The 16,753-nt window shown below is 41.7% G+C and overlaps 1 pseudogene; it reads right to left on the bottom strand.

The window, feature by feature from the left end:
* Nucleotides 1-11,107: 11,107 nt before the first annotated feature.
* The window catches only part of LOC123239262, a 174,521-nt pseudogene continuing 168,875 nt past the window's right edge, over nucleotides 11,108-16,753 (bottom strand).

Below are 16,753 nucleotides of genomic sequence, written 5' to 3'. Positions count from 1 at the left end.
TATTTAGGGATCCACATGGTGGAAGTGATCACTTAGCAAGACCATGGATCAATTAGTTTATTGGTTAGGGCTAGGCTAATCAATGATTATTTTTCTTATGCAGAAGTCAGTCCCTTGAGATTTTGAATAGTCACAGCTGGCAATCTATGAAGAGATTTTACCCAGATACTATCAGAAATCTTACTCCCAAATCTTCAATTCCAAGTGGAAATTTTATGATTTTTCTGATGGATAATTGTGTGGAGACACAAAAGAATTCATTTGTTCTTCTCAGGGTGGGACTTTCAAGGATGCTCTGTCATTGCTAGAGTCCCAGTGAGTTGAGAGGCCTCTTGTCTCAAGCAAACCATTATGCTATCCTCCCTTTTTATCTCCTCTGACCTTTAGGAGCCAGAAAGAGCTGCTCCTGTGGACATGGCTACCTCTCCATAACCTCCTCACCACCACCACCACCACCACCACCAGGCGAAAGATCTCATGAAGTTCACGCAGCGTGTTGCTTTCTGATTTTGTAGACTTTTGCCTAGACTGTAAGTTCCATCCCCAAACCATGGAGTATTGGGGGAGGAGGTTTGAGTCAGAAACCTATAAAATGCTTGTATTTGCACCCATGCATTGGGCAGCACAGTTAGGGCAGGTCCCCTTGCTCACGAGGAAGAATACAGACTGTGTCCTCTACTAGCCACTGTCTGACTCCAGGTCTGTCATTCTGATTTGGGTGGGTGGTCTTCCTATTTCACCCCCCACAACAATATATGAGGATGTGAAGAGAGGTGAATGGCTGGGTGTGAGGGCCAAGGAATGATAGTGAAAGAAAGAAAAGATAGAAAGACAAAGAAGGAGCACCTGAATGACTGGGAGAGAGAAGCTGAGCCCAGCACACAGACTGAGGCTAGGGCTTCCCTTGATCATGACAAAGAGAAAGATTTTTGTAGACTCTAGTCTGAAGCCTGGCATCATTGAAGATGTGTGACTTTCCCATAGAATGTTTGTATGAAAAGGCTTTACCCAAACGTTTCTAAGGCACTTCTACACCAAGGCAGTGGAGGACTATGGACAATAACTTGGGGGTTCACAGGAATTGGGGGAAAGAGAGTCGGGGTCACTCGGTCAGGATGTTACAGAAGCTTCTTTCCTCATTAGAACAATGAACCCCTCAAGGAAGGTGTGGAGGAACCTTTCCAGATGTCTTTATTTGGATAGACTTTGTGAGCTGCTCTTTTGAGCCTCTGGCCTCACCAAAGAAATCCCAGGCAAGCTCATAAGCAAGTCTTTGTGGTTGCTTTTCCTCAGTGGGCCTAATTTGTCTTTAGGTTCCTTCATATATCTTTACACTATGAATTCTATAGGGTTCCCTGTGCCTGACAATCAGATCTTCTCTGGATGAGACTTTTATGTTTTCTGTGCACGTATTTAAAGGCTAGTTGGTGTAACTTAGCAGAATTTTGTGCCTGAACAGCCAGTGAAGTGTGTATGTCAGCAAGGAAGTTAGTAGCCCTTTGGCTAAAATCCCCTTCCAGACTGACTAGGGTTTTTGTCAAAGAGAGAAGCCTTACTGCAGAATTTCTGACTGTTGAAAAGGGTTTAGAACCCTGACTAGAGGCAGTTGATCCTGGAGACTCGATGAGAGTAGGAGGGTCAATTGAGCTCTATCTTTGGACTGAAAACCTGGCCTTGATTCTGCAGCTTTCCTCTTAAGATTTGTAGCTTAGCTAATTCCTCTGGATCTCCCTGACCTTCCCTATCCCAATCATCATTTCCCTTCCTGAATTTCCTGTGGGTTTTTAGAAGAAGGGGGGATCTGGGCGATAACTTTCCAACTTTGTAGATTTAGTTTCCCCATAGTCAAGTAGGGTTTGCCTTTGTTACAAATTATCTCCTAAATCATTGTATGCAACTTTCCTAACCAAAAAGGCAACAAAACCTCCTGAGACTGAGTGAGGCAGATCCTTCTCAGTCTCCCATTCCTGTGTCCCTTCCCAACCGGAAGCTTCTCCCTAGGCGGTTGTTAGAGATACCTTGTATCCCTCTATCCTTTACAATCAACCCTGAAACCTCAATAAACCCTTTTGTTCACTTAATCAAACCTTTGGCTAAGTCATTGGTTGCTTGATAAAAAAGGGATAAGGAGAGAAAGGAATAGTTTCTGTCTGGGTCCTGAGGGGAGCTGGAGGCGTCCATCTTGGAGGAAGTGGTGATCTCTCTACTTCCTCTGGACTCTTCCTTTGTGAGCATGAGAAACTGACTAGAAAGCTCTCTAGTCAGTATCAAGCCATTTCTGGCTGGCCCCAACCTTGGTCTGTAGAAGTGCCCTTCCTGCCTGGAGGGCTCAGTCTGTTTCCCTTCAGTGTCTGTCTCAAACCTGTATACACAGTCTGTGTCTCCCTGCTGCAGCTGCCTGCCCAATTATCTCATCATCTCCTCTTGCCGCTCATTCTACTTCATCATCTTATATTTCCCTAAAATCAGTCATTCCCTTACCTCTCCTACCACCTTAATTTACCACCTCCACCATTGTACCCTCCTTTCTCACCTTACTGACTTAGGGACCCACAAACCCCATCCACTGTGCCTTATTCCCTCATTGCAACTACCTTATCACCCTTTACCTGCCTTTATCCCCTTATTATCACCTTACCTGCCTTATTCCTTACTGCAACTTTACCTTGCTTTAGCCCTTATTATGTTGTAGCCAGAAAGCAGAGACTCATAGCTAACAGCTTGACAGCATTATACCCTGTTAACCAGGGGGGTTTTGATAGCGTCCTGCTCTGCTCAGCAGGGCAGTTATCTGGAACTCATAGTTCCAGGGACACCACTCCTCCCCTAGACAGAGCAGCCTTGAACAGGGCACCGCTCCTCCCTTAGACAACGCAGCCTTGAGCATTAAGAATTACATCCTATGGCACCTGGAAACCTCTATACTCCCATTGTCTAGCTATTATCAGACCCGAGCTATATCCCAGCCCTTGAAACGTATATATTCCCCTCTGTAGATGTAGCACTTGGGGAATTCACTTCCAGAACTCCCCCCAGTGCACTGGCAATAAAGCTTTCTCTTGCTTTGATTGCATTGTCTCGTGTGTTCCTCTGGTGGCCACCCATTTGAACCCTAACAACTACACTATTCATCAGAATTTTCTTTTTGGAGAGAAATCTCAAAGATGAAATGAATGTGGGAAAGCCTTCAGGAAGAAGCCAAATTGTCTGGCACATCAGAGTATTCTTACAGAAAAGAAACCTTATGAATGTGATGGATGTGGGGAAGCCTCCAGTCAGAACTCTAACCTTCATGTACCTCAGAGAATTCATTGGTGAGACGCCTTCTCGATGGGATTGTTCTGGGAAAGCCTCCAGTCATTGCTCTTGCTTCCTTTTACATCAGAAAATTCATACTGGTGAGAAGTCTTAGGAAGGTGATGCATGAGGGAAAGCCTTCACTAGAGTTCAACCCATTTTGTACATCAAGGAATTCAACTGTTGAAAAACTTTATAACTAATGGAGCCTATCTCCAAGGGTTCTTTTGAGGATCAAATGAGGCAGCCCCTGTACAGCATTCAGCAAACCCCAAAGGGCCATCTCAATGCTAGCTATTGTCATTCTTCCCTCTTCTCCCTTCCCCTCCCATGCTGCTCTCCTCTCTCTGGCTCTCTTCTTCTCTCTCTACTCTTTTGCTCTCTTTTCCCTCTGCCTTTCTCTTTCCCTCCCTCTACATTCTGCCTTGCTCCCTTAGCTACTTGGGCCATAAGTCTTTCACTACCTTCCTGCCTTCTGGGTCCTTTTCCTCTGCAGTGTTGCCCCTCTATTCTCAGTGAACGATGTTCTCCCTTTGCTGCCGCCCCGTACTCCCCCCAAACTCTTGGGTTTCCCCAAACTGATCTCTGAAGTCCTGCCTGGCAGAATCCTACTTCCCCCTGCTTCTTTCTCCATCTGATCACCACCTCCTCCTCCTCTTCCACCTTCCCGTTCCATCTTTCCTTTTCTTGCCAGGGCTGATTCCTATAAACTTCTTCTTTTCCTGGCTTTTAGGGACAACAAAGAGAGTGTAGGGAGAGTAGGGGTCCTTGCAGGGAGAGTCTGCCTTCTCTCAAAATAAGCTGGAAGGAGTGTAAGGGCTGCTCATGTAAGATGAGGAAGTCTACATGACTTCTCTAAATACTTCTCCTGGAAAGAAAGGGAGACGTGTCTCTGAACTATTGCCAAGTGTTCCCACTCCAAAGGAGACTGTGAAGCTTGACTTAAACCCTGGGATAAAGAGCATTAGGAAAACTTTTGACAAAACTGTCACCCACTTACTACTGGTTTTTCTTCTGTGGACAAAAGGTACCACCTGGTGTGACTTACAAAGCACGATGAGTATTATAGCATTGTAGAAAAGGAGACCAATGACTGAGAACTATTTTCTCCCTTCTCTTGGATGCTACTGCTCAACTCCTCTTCTTCTCCAATGCAACCTCCTGTTCATTCTTGGAGACTAGAATGCCCATGGTTTTGTCCTCTCCAAGAGTCTGGCCTCTCATTTTCATAAGTCTCTTTATATCCTAGTTCACATATTCTCAGTGCCCCAGCCATTCATGAGGTTGTTTACATCCTAAAGCCCAACATCACTCAAAGCTATCTTCCTCCAAGATCTAGAGATCTATCCTATCCTTCAATATCTTATCTCCCCATTCATTACAAATCTGTATCTACCCCCAGAAGAGCATCTCTTCTTTCCCATCCCTCCACAGACAGTCTACCCAATTGGCAGGTATTCTTCTTTGGCATTGTGTAGATATCAACAGAGGATATTTTCTGTTCAGTAATGATCTCTTGTTCCTGCTACTTAACTTGTCCATTTGCCATCTCTATTATATAGCTATCCTGTGAATGAAGGATGGAATTAACAAAAGCAACAAAAAGAAAATTTGAGAAAATAAAATGAAATTTTATTTTATACACATATAGTAATGGTTTAAATTGTCTCATTAAAATAAAACTTTTAGAAAGGTTTAGGAAACAAAAGATTTTTTTGATTTTTATTTTTAAAATATCATCTAAGGTAAATGATACAGAAAAATCCTAGTTGAAAAAAATTATTATTCTAAAAAGAATATCCTATTGAAATTTTATTTTTAGTATTTGGATAGAGTGACATTCAAGCCAGAAAACATCACTTAGTTTAAAATTTGAAATATATAAAAATTAATACCAACCTTTAGAAAATTAGTAGTTGAGGGCAACTGGGTAGCTCAGTGGATTGAGAGTCAGGCCTAGAGATGGGAGATCCTAGTTTCAAATCCGGTCGCAGACATTTCCCAGCTGTGTGACGCCGGGCAAGACATTGACTCCTACTGCCCACCCTTACCAGCTGTCCCAGCTGGTAGATTTCTTTTTATTTTCTTTTTTTTTAATCAGTAAATAATGATTCCAATGATTGAATTTCTGGGTGTCTGGACTTGTATTATGAAGTATCCCACTTCGGGGGATAAAGTCCAAAGTTCAAAATCTCCATTTATACAGCAGGAAGAGCAAAAACAGAAAGGAAATTACCAGGCCCAGCCCCATGAGTTTGGGCCAGCTACCTTAACTCTCTCTGGCCTGTTTCTTCCTCTGTAGGATGGGTCATTCCAGCACCTGCTTCCTCAGGGCTCTTCATTGGAAACCCAGAAGAATTAGGAAAGTGTTAGTATCCAGAATTCCTTTAAGGAATGTTTGTGGACAGGACATCAGGAAGAAGGAGTCAGCAGATGGTGAAAGATGAACGAGGGTAAGAGCCGGATGATCGAATGAACAGGCCTCCAGGACAGCTCAAAGGTGGGGTCCAGGCCACAAGGACATCAGGGTTTGCCTTGGTGTGGGTGAAGGGCCAGATGGCAGAGGCCACTTACTGCCTGGGTTTCTTTAAGCTAGTCATGTGGTTTCTTGGGGCCCAGGATCCCAGTCTTTAAAGGGAGGAGGATTTCCTGGGGCTCTCCTGAGGTGTGACATGATCCTTGACTACACAGAGCTTGGCCAAACTGAAAGCATGAAATCACTGTAGCCAGGGGATATTCAGTGCTCTTCTTCCTCTCCTCTCTTCTCCCTCCTAATATCCCTGACTTCCTTCAAGTCCCTCCTGAACTTCCACCTTGTAGAGGAAGCCTTCCTCTATCCCCCCTCAGTTCTAGTGCATTCCCTCTGTTTCTGATTTCCTATTGATCCTGCTCATACCTACCTTGGTATATATTCCTTTGCATGCTGTCTCCCCTTTGATTGTAAGCTTCTTCAGCTTGCTTCTTTTTGTATCTCTAACACTTAGCATAGTGCATGACACATAGAAGGCACTTAGTACACATTACTCAGTGTAGTCCGGGATTTTAGATTCATCAGTCATGTTTTATCTTTATTCACAGAACCTGGAAAATTCAGAGGATCAGACTTAGAGACAAGCAAGAAAGGCCAATGGATAAATTCATGAATAGAATAGTGATGAATGCTTTTATCTGGAGCCTATTATATGTCAGTCACCATGGCAAAAACTTTAAAATATTATGTCTTTTGGTCCTCACAACAGTCCTGTGATATACGTCTTCATTTTACCATTGAGAAAACTGAGTCAGGCAGAGGTGAAGTGACTTGCTCAGGGTCTCCCACTTTGGAACTCTCTGAGACTGGACTGAAAAGCAAATCTTCTTGACTTGAAGCCCAGCAATGTCTCTCTTTCAACATCTCAGTACCTATAAATTAGGAGGGAAATTTCAAAGAGTTGTTGAGGAAATAGAAGCCAGAGTGACCAATGGCATGACTCAGTGTCCAATCATACTGATTCTAAGTATGACATCTAGTAGCTGAAACCAACTCTTCTGTCTCTTCAACTAGGGCTCTGTCTGGAACCCAAATCTGCCTCCTGCTACTAATGGCAGAGTTGAACTTGAAACTACACCCCCATCAGACTATGGCTTTCTCATGGTCAGTAAACTCCAATGACTCCCTTTTGCTCCTAGAATTCATGCCCTCTCCTCTGTTCAGCATGCAAAGCCCTTCCTAACCTATTGTTTCAGATTTAGTATTCATTACAATCTCCCATGAAATCCATGGTTCTGCCCAACAAGCCTTTCTCCTGGTCTTTGCACACAGCATTGCCTCCCCTGTCTCCAAAGCTTTGCCCAGGCTCTGCTCATGTTTGTCTCTAGCAAACTTTAGTTTCCTTCAGAATTCTGCCCAACCTGTAACTGTTACATGAAGCCATTCCTCATATCCTCCTCCCAAATGACCTCTTTTCTAGGACATTTTCTTTGCCTTTAGATGGATACATGCTCTTCCAGGTAGAATGTGAGTTCCTTGAAGGCAAGCTCCTTCCTTTCAGTCACTGAATTCCTGGTATCTGGCACGACACCTGAGACACTGAAAGTTCTTAGGAAAAGTTTCTTGGTTGATTGAAAGGTCCACACTCTTATTTGAGATGTTCACTAAGCCTAATTCTCTCTCAAATATTTCCCCCCTCCTCCTTCTTGAACTCTTTTGGGAGTGCTCATGGGTTGGATTGTGGAGTCCCAAGTCTCTTCTTTAATCAGTAGTCATTTAACCTCCTGCCTCAAAATTCCTTCATGGCTCTGTGTTCACCTTAAACAGTGGCCAACCTTTCCTCCCAGATCAATTGACCTTCCTTACTTTTCATCCTGGGATCAACAGTATGTTTGATTAAACTGTAATAGGAATAGGTTTTAAAGTTTAAAGGCAGATTTTTGTAACCATATTAGGGAAAGCCTGTGCTGGAAGTCATGGACATTCTGAATTGAATGCAGGAGGTAGGGAGGAGAGAGCTAAGCAACAGACATTGCTGTTTTGTGAGGGGTTCAGAGCAGAAGTGCAATCAGCAGTTCCTATTTGACCTGGGATCTTGGAGAGTGGTGAAGGTTGTAAAGGCTGAAGACATCAATCCTGTAAGTCAACTCTGAGTAGGGAAGTGGTCTGTGTTCTGGTGGACAATTTGCAGACATCTCTCCCTACCTGGTTACTTTTGGATCATCGGCTGTGAAGGAGTTGGTTCCTGGAATCCTGAAAATATCTCTGGATCAGTTGTGAGATCCCAAACCCAAGCCCTCTTCCTCAGGTCCTTAGTCAAGTTGTCAAGACCTGGCAGAAGCTAGGTTGGCTAAGGATCTTACCCTTTTGACTCCAGTCCTGGGCAGTTAGACATAGTTTCACCTCACCCCCTCTCCTATCCTCTCAAAATACAATTAAACTGTTTCCCTGTGTGTTTTTCTAGTACTTTAAAGTTCCTATAGGCTGTGTATTTGTTATACTCGGAATTTATTCCAGGCTGAGTGGGGCAGGGACACAGTTAATCCTGTCATTTTTATCAACAGTCATGCCTCTTACAGTTAAACCTAGTTCCCTGGCTTGTTACTCTACCTATTGTCCCTTCCTGTCTCCTACTCACCCTTCTGAACCCACGTTTAAATATTAAGTTAATTTCCCTGGTTTTCCCCATAAGAGAATTCAAGGCCATCCCCTTTTTGTTTATTGTCACCATGGGAAGGTGTCCACCTTCATTCCCATTACAATAGATGCTATTTGCATAGGAAGAGTAAAAGGGGAACATATATTTCTTTCAGGTTTTTTATATTGAGAGTCCAGGCATTAAACTGAAGAAGCAAGTCCAAACCAAGGCATCTCTGAGGAAGAAAGAAACAAAAGGATTCATCTATGGGACTCTGATTTTGGTGTGTTTGGAGTTTTAAGGGAGGAAGGTAAGAGGATTGGAGGAAGGTAGAGGAAGGAGAGAAAAAGGTAGAAGAAGGGAAAGGAAGGTAGTGATCTCCAGCCCCAGCAGGGGGAAATTGACCAGAGCCCTTCAGGGGCTCAAATAAATGATCAGAGAGCAACTTTAGGGTTTTGAATAGCTAGGGTTTATTTAAATTAGAAAGGGAAGGTCTAGGGAAAACTAGGAGGTAGAAGAAAGGGGGAAAAGGTGCCAAGAAAGACCTCAGGGAGAGAGAGCTCCAGGGTAGGGAGCAGAGCTTCCAGGGTGGAGAGAGAAAAGGCACCAAACTTTCTCTTTTATACTTTCTCTGACACCTTCCACAAAGGAAGTGGGAGTTGTTAGGGGAAGTTGTATCAGGGATCCTTGGGAGACTTAGTCTTCTGGGGATTATGACAATTTCAAATGACACATTCCCCCCTGTGATCTTTGGGAGACCAATCTCCCCAATGCATCATAACAAACATAAATTTACAATCACAATAAATAAAGGGTATATACATCAATACAAGTGGAGAAAGGTAACAAAATTTTTACAATATAAAGAAATCAAATGGCACTTCTTTTACAAAAATATTCAGGGGGCAGTCCCCTTTTTTCACAACAAAATAGATATATACATAAAACAAATTCATTTAAACAAAACAGATGAATTTAACAAAACAAATGAATCTAAAACAAACAAAAGAATTTTAAAACCCTCCAAAGTTCAAAATTTTTGCACATCTAGTTGCTCTCTTAGGCTCTTGGATCAGCATGCATTCTCCATGTGGTCTCCACGGGCATCTCCATTTAGATTCCAGGAGGCAGTAAACTTCTTTTCCTAAAACAACCTAAAGTCTCCATATGAAATAAAAACACATTCCCCACTGAGGATAGAAAGGAACATTTAAATCACAGAGGTATATATGGCTGAGGTAGGAGGCATATGAATCACTGCCAATCAAATTCATCAGAAATATTAGCACAAAAAGGCCAAATGACTACTGGATGAAAAATTCTAAACATCCAATTATAAATTTTATATGGAAAAAATTCTTCATAAGAAAAAAAAGAAAATCACACTAGGTCTTTGAATAAGGCTCAAAGTTATCCATGTACAACCCTGTGCACATATTGTTTTAAAATAAATGATAACTTGTTGTTACCCTTTTAAACTTTGCATTGATTTTATTTTTACATTTTTGAATTTAATAATAATTATCTATGATATGTTTTATGTTATCTATTCCTCATTTGCTCACAAATTCTTCCCATATAAATAGATTAATCTGGAAGATAAAACTATTCTATGCTCCCACTTTAATTTGCTTATTGCATCACACTTTAAGGCTAAGTTATACAGACATTTGGACCTAATTTTAGTACAGCTTATGACATACTTGAGTGAATTGTCTGATTTTGAGCACGGTGAGGGCTCTTTGTGAAAGTCTATGGTTTCTTGGATGGAGAGCAAGACTGGACCTCCATGTGAATGGCTTTCGATATTGCTTGCATTCATAAGTTTTCTCCCCAGTTGTGGATTCTCTGATGTACAGTGTTAGATTGAAATTAATGCCTAATAACTCCAAGTATCATACATTTTAAAGTTTATTAATAATCACTTGAAGTAGTAGAAGAAAAAGAACAAAAGTAAAACCCTGAGGAAAAGCCATGTGAGTGAAATTCTCCTGCCTGGCACTCATCCCACCTCCACAAACTGTGTTTCTGGGAAAAGATCAAGAGGGTGGAGCTATACAAAAATATATCCTCCCTACTTTAGCATATAATGTGAGAAGGAACATGGGAAGCTAGGAAAGATTTCTGAGAAGCAAAATTCTAATTATACAATAGCAAGTCTAGAGCTCTGAATGAATGTCTTTCCACATGGACTGTGTCCTTTTGGAAAAAAGGAGGGAAAGATAGGGAAAGGAAGAGAAGGAAGGTAGCTGCCCTACCCCCCCATGCTTGGGGAAGGAAACTGACCAGGTTTTTCTTGTAGGTAGGCTAGGGAGTGAAATTAAATCAAGCCAGGCTGCAGGGATAGATAGGTAGGTTTATTTAGGGTTTAGAAAACGAAAGGTTTGGGAAAGTCAGGGAAAGTTTGATTTCTGGCAGCTAGCAGGGTCCAAAGCTCTCCCCACAGGTTCGGGGAAAATGGTGCCAAAACCCACACTTTTCTGCTCTTTTATTCTCCCTCTGAAACCTTCCACAAAGGAAGTAAGATGTGCCAGAGGAAGTGGCAGTAGAGTCCTGGGAGATGGCATCTTCCAGGGCTTAGGTCCACTTCAAAATGCACAGTTTCTTACTACAAGCCCACCACACCCTATTTTAAGATCATCCTGTTGTTAATGGGAGTTTGCCCTCATCTCAATAAACCTAATTAGCTTGGAGTTTTTGCATCAGTGTGATAAATTATCACTACACCAGTGTGGATTCTCTGATGATGAACAAGACTGGAACTCATTGTGATTGTTTTCCCACATTGATTGACTTAAGTTGTCTTTGCAGTGGATTCTTTGATGAACAGCAAGACTGGAGTTCTGGTTGAATGTCTTTCCACACTAATTGCATTCATAAGGTTTCTCCCCAGTGTGGATTCCCTGATGTAGAACAAGATTGGATCTCACTTTCAATGTCTTTCCACATTGCTCGTGTGAAGGACTAAAATTTTGGGGGCAGGAGTTTGAACAAAAGTCAGGAAAACAGTTTCTTAAAAGCAAAACCTTTAGTTTATTATTAGTAAAGTACAGATAGGAAATAGAAAGGAGGAAAGTGAGAGTAATTTTATAAGTTTAGAACTACACTTAAGATCCCAATCTTAACTAAAATTTTCTAATAAAAACCCTAAATCTATCTGCATTTGAGGACAGTATCTTTTGCCAGGCCTATGCCCGGCCTAGTCTCCTACTCTCTAATACTACGGCTACTATCTATCTACCTATCTACCCAAGTTAATGAGAAATCAATAAGGCTGTTAAGGCCTTAAATCCATTTCTCTGTATCCAACCGTCAGAAACTCCCAGTTCCAGAGAGAGCAAGCCACACACTCCTCTCCCCAGGGGACCCAGAGAAAAACCACTTTCCAACTGCCTGAGACTTACTGACCTCACTTGGCTACACCCTTCTGTTGCCAACAGAGGAAATGCACGGCATAGGGTCTCTTACTCATTGATCTTTTTGTTCCTTTGCCTCTTAAGTTGAAAAAGGGAGAAATCAATAAAAACTCTCTCAACACATATTAATAAGGTTTCTCCCCAGTGTGGATTCTCTGATGTACAGCAACTTTGGAGGTCTGACTGAATGTATTTCTACACTGATTGCATTCATAAGGTTTCTCCCCAGTGTGGATTCTCTGATGTGCAGTAAGACTGGAGCTATGACTGAATGTCTTTCCACACTGATTGCATTCATAAGGTTTCTCCCCAGTGTGCATTCTCTGATGTAGACCAAGACGATGTCTTCGACTGAATGTCTTTCCACAAAGATTGCATTCATAAGGTTTTTCCCCAGTGTGGGTTCTCTGGTGTGCAGCAAGACTGGAGCTTTCATTGAATGTCTTTCCACAATGATTGCATTCATACGGTTTCTCCCCAGTGTGCATTCTCTGATGTAGACCAAGACGATCTCTCCGACTGAATGTCTTTCCACACTGATTGCATTCATAAGGTTTCTCCCCAGTGTGGATTCTCTGGTGTGCAGCAAGACTGGAGCTCCGACTGAATGTCTTTCCACACTGTTTGCATTCATAAGGTTTCTCCCCAGTGTGGATTCTCTGGTGTGCAGCAAGACTGGAGCGCCGACTGAATGTCTTTCCACACTGATTGCATTCATAAGGTTTCTCCCCAGTGTGCAATCTCTGATGTACAGCAAGATGGGACCTCTGATTGAATGTCTTTCCACACTGATTGCATTCATAAGGTTTCACCCCAGTGTGCATTCTCTGATGTAGACCAAGACGATGTCTTCGACTGAATGTCTTTCCACACAGACTGCATTCATAAGGTTTTTCCCCAGTGTGCATTCTCTGGTGTGCAGCAAGACTGGAGTTTTCATTGAATGTCTTTCCACATTGATTGCATTCATAAAGTTTTTGCCCAGTATGCATTCTCTGATGTAGAACAAGACGATCTCTCCGACTGAATGTCTTTCCACAATGATTGCATTGATAAGGTTTCTCCCCAGTGTGAATTCTCTGATGTGCCGCAAGATTAGAGCTCCGACTGAATGTCTTTCCACACTGATTGCATTCAAAAGGTTTCTCTCCAGTGTGGATTCTCTGATGTACAGCAAGACTGGAGCTATCATTGAATGTCTTTCCACACTGATTGCATTCATATGGTTTCTCCCCAGTGTGCATTCTCTGATGTAGACCAAGACGATGTCTCCGACTGAATGTCTTTCCACAAAGATTGCATTTATAAGGTTTCTCCCCAGTGTGGATTCTCTGGTGCGCAGCAAGACTGGAGCTTTGATTGAATGTCTTTCCACACTGATTGCATTCATAAGGTTTCTCCCCAGTGTGCATTCTCTGATGTAGAATAAGACGCTCTCTCCGACTGAATGTCTTTCCACACTGATTGCATTCATAAGGTTTCTCCCCAGTGTGAATTCTCTGGTGTGCAGCAAGACTGGAGTTATGACTGAATGTCTTTCCACACTGATTGCATTCATAAGGTTTCTCCCCAGTGTGGATTCTTTGATGTGCAGCAAGACTGGAGCTTTGATTGAATGTCTTTCCACACTGATGGCATTCATAAGGTTTCTCCCCAGTGTGGATTCTCTGATGTACAGCAAGATTAGAACTCTGACTGAATGTCTTTCCACACTGATGGCATTCATAAGGTTTCTCCCCAGTGTGGATTCTCTGATGTACAGCAAGTTTGGAGCTCTTACTAAGTATCTTTCCACATTGATTGCATTCATAAAGATTCTCTCCAGTGTGTATTTTCTGATGTACAGAAAGGCTAGAGTTATGACTGAATGTCTTTCCACACTGATTGCATTCATAAGGTTTCTCCCCAGTGTGGATTCTCTGATGTACAGCAAGACTGGAGCTTTGATTGAATGTCTTTCCACACTGGTTGCATTCATAAGGTTTCTCCCCAGTGTGGATTTTCTGGTGTGCAGAAAGTCTGGAGCGCCGACTGAATGTCTTTCCACACTGACTGCATTCAAAAGGTTTCTCCCCAGTGTGGATTCTTGGTTGAACAGCAAGACTGGCCCTATTCATAAAAGTCTTTCCACACTGATTACATTCACTAGATTTTTCTTCAGTGCGCATTCTTTGATGTTCAACAGGGGATGGATTTTGAGTTTCAACACCAAATTCTCTCCAAGATAAGTTATTGGGAATAATACTCATGAATCTCTGTTGGCCCATTTCTTCCACAGAGAGGCTCACTTCTGTTGCAATTGCCTTCATTTCATGTCTGATCTCTCCTTCTAAAAGAAACAAACAGTATAACTTACATACAGAGCTACATTTAAACATATATATCTCCTTTATTCTATCAGAACATAAACTGGTTTCTATCCTATTTCCTCCCATAGCCTCACATTGGCTCTTTGTGATTTTGGCAAGGTTGGCATTATTACATTCCTATCTCAGACCATCACCTCAGAATGGCTGGCTGAGTGACTTGACCCAAATCCTAGCAGCTCAGACCAAATCTTGTGACTGGCATGCTCTTTCCTTAGTAGTAGACAATTCACTTTCAATTTTTCCTTTTTCCTTTTTTTCATTGCTTATACATTCAATCCTATCCTCATAGGTATAATACCACGGTGTGCATATTTGCTAAATAATCCTATTATTTCATGATTTAGGTCATCCTTAAGCATCATATAATTTCCTTGATGATTGCTTTTCAACTTATTTTTGTTGTTGCGGGATCTGAGATCAAATGAAGAAAATCAATACTGTTTTTTGCATTCATTCAAGGCATGAAGGATTTTGTTCTGTTCCCTACTTCGAGAGTAGCCTTTGCTTTTCTTTAAGTGCCTCTTTTCCCTACAATAAAATCCTTCTCTTGAATATAGTTTAAATAAAGACATGGCATTTTTCATGTTTCAAAACATATCTCATGTATTAACTTGAGTGCATCATCCTTTTGTAAAGAAATGGGCTGCATGCTTCATTATTAGTCCTTTTGTCCTATTCCCATTTAGTGGTTCATGAGTCTTTTGGAGATTTGAGATAATGCTCCAAGGACTTGGTCTAAAAATTAGTTACTGGCACTTTAAGAATTAACGGTCCATTGAGCATAACTCTAAAGTGCCATCTAGAATGGTGGGATCAATTCACAACTCCATCAGCAATATCTCAATTTTACCACATCCCCACCAACATTCACCACATTCCTTTGTTGTCATGTTATCTAACCTGCTAAATGTGAGGTGGTACCTCAGAGTTGTTTCGATTTGCGTTTCTCTTATCATAAGAGATTTAGAACACTTTCTCATTTACTTATTGATAGTTTTGATTTCTTTATCTATAAATTGCCTATTCATGTCCCTTGTCCATTTATCAATTGGGGAATGGCTTGATTTTTTTGGTACAATTGATTTGGCTCCTTATATATTTGAGTAATTAGACCTTTGTCAGAGGTTCTGGATGGCAATTTGGAACTATGCTCAAACTGTGCTAAAAGACTGTCTGCCCTTTGATCCAGCCATCACTGCTGGCTTTATAGCCCAAAGGGATCAAAGGGAAAAAGATTTGTACAAAAGTATTTATAGCCGTGCTTTTTGTGGTGGCAAAAAAATTGGAATATGAGGGAATGTCCTCCAATTGGGGAATGGCTAAACAAATTGTGGTATTTGTTGGTGATGGAATACTATTATGTTCAAAGGAATAATGAACTGGAGGAATTCCATGTGAACTGGATGACCTCCAGGAATTGATGCAGAGTGAAAGGAGCAGAACCAGGAGAACATTGTACACAGAGACTGATATACAGTGTGGTACAATTGAACATAATGGACTTCTCTACTAGCAGCAATGCAAGTATCCAGAACAATGCTGAGGGACTTATGAGAAAGAAAGCTAGCCACATTCAGAGTTAGAATGGTGGGAGTAGAAACACAGAAGAAAAACAACTGCTTGAACACATGGGCTGATGGGGATATTATTGGGGATGTAGATGCTAAACAATCACCCTAATGCAACTATCAATAATATGGAAATAGGTCTTGATCATAACACATGTAAAACCCAGTGGAATTCTACGTTGGCTAGGGGGCGGGGGGCGTGGCTAGTTTGGGGGAGAGGGAAAGAACATGAATCATAACTGTGGGAAAATAGTCTAAATAAAAAATTAAACAGAAAAAAAAAGAATTATTGGCCCAATTTTGTTAAAACAATATTTTCTCTCTTGGGTAATAAGTATTTCAAACATAATTTTTTTTACCTGCAATGATTCCAAATGATCCTAACCAGGAATATAATGCTTTGGGGGTATTCAATGACAACTATAGAAAGGAAAACTGTGAATCAAGTTTTTGGCATTTCAGCCCACTGAGATGGAGCAGACAGAGGTTGGAATGTAAAGGGAGGGGGAGTGACAATTGGAATGAAAGCGGATTGTGGATGAAACTGGGAACTGGAGGAATTCCATGTGAACTGGAATGACCTCCAGGAATTGATGCAGAGTGAAAGGAGCAGAACCAGGAGAACATTGTACACAGAGACTGATATACAGTGTGGTACAATTGAACATAATGGACTTCTCTACTAGCAGCAATGCAGGGAAGTTAATCAAGGGAGGGGATAAGGGATAGGGTCTTAATAGCAAACCACCGGTTTTAAAGGAAATAGCTTAAGGAGAAGGGGTAGGAATGGGGGAGGATTTGAAAATGTCAGCAAATGCACAACTGATGATTATAACTCTGAATGTGAATGGGATGAACTCGCTCATAAAACGGAAGCAAATAACAGAGTGGATTAGAAACCAAAATCCCACCATATGTTGTCTACAAGAAACACATATGAGGCGGGTGGACATACACAAGTTTAAGGTTCAGGGTTTGAGCAAAATCTTTTGGGC

This window comes from Gracilinanus agilis, chromosome 3 (genome assembly GCF_016433145.1).
Source record: "Gracilinanus agilis isolate LMUSP501 chromosome 3, AgileGrace, whole genome shotgun sequence".
NCBI classification, from domain to species: domain Eukaryota; kingdom Metazoa; phylum Chordata; class Mammalia; order Didelphimorphia; family Didelphidae; genus Gracilinanus; species Gracilinanus agilis.
The sequence above is the reverse complement of the archived record's forward strand: the minus strand, read 5'-3'. Positions and strand labels throughout refer to the sequence as shown.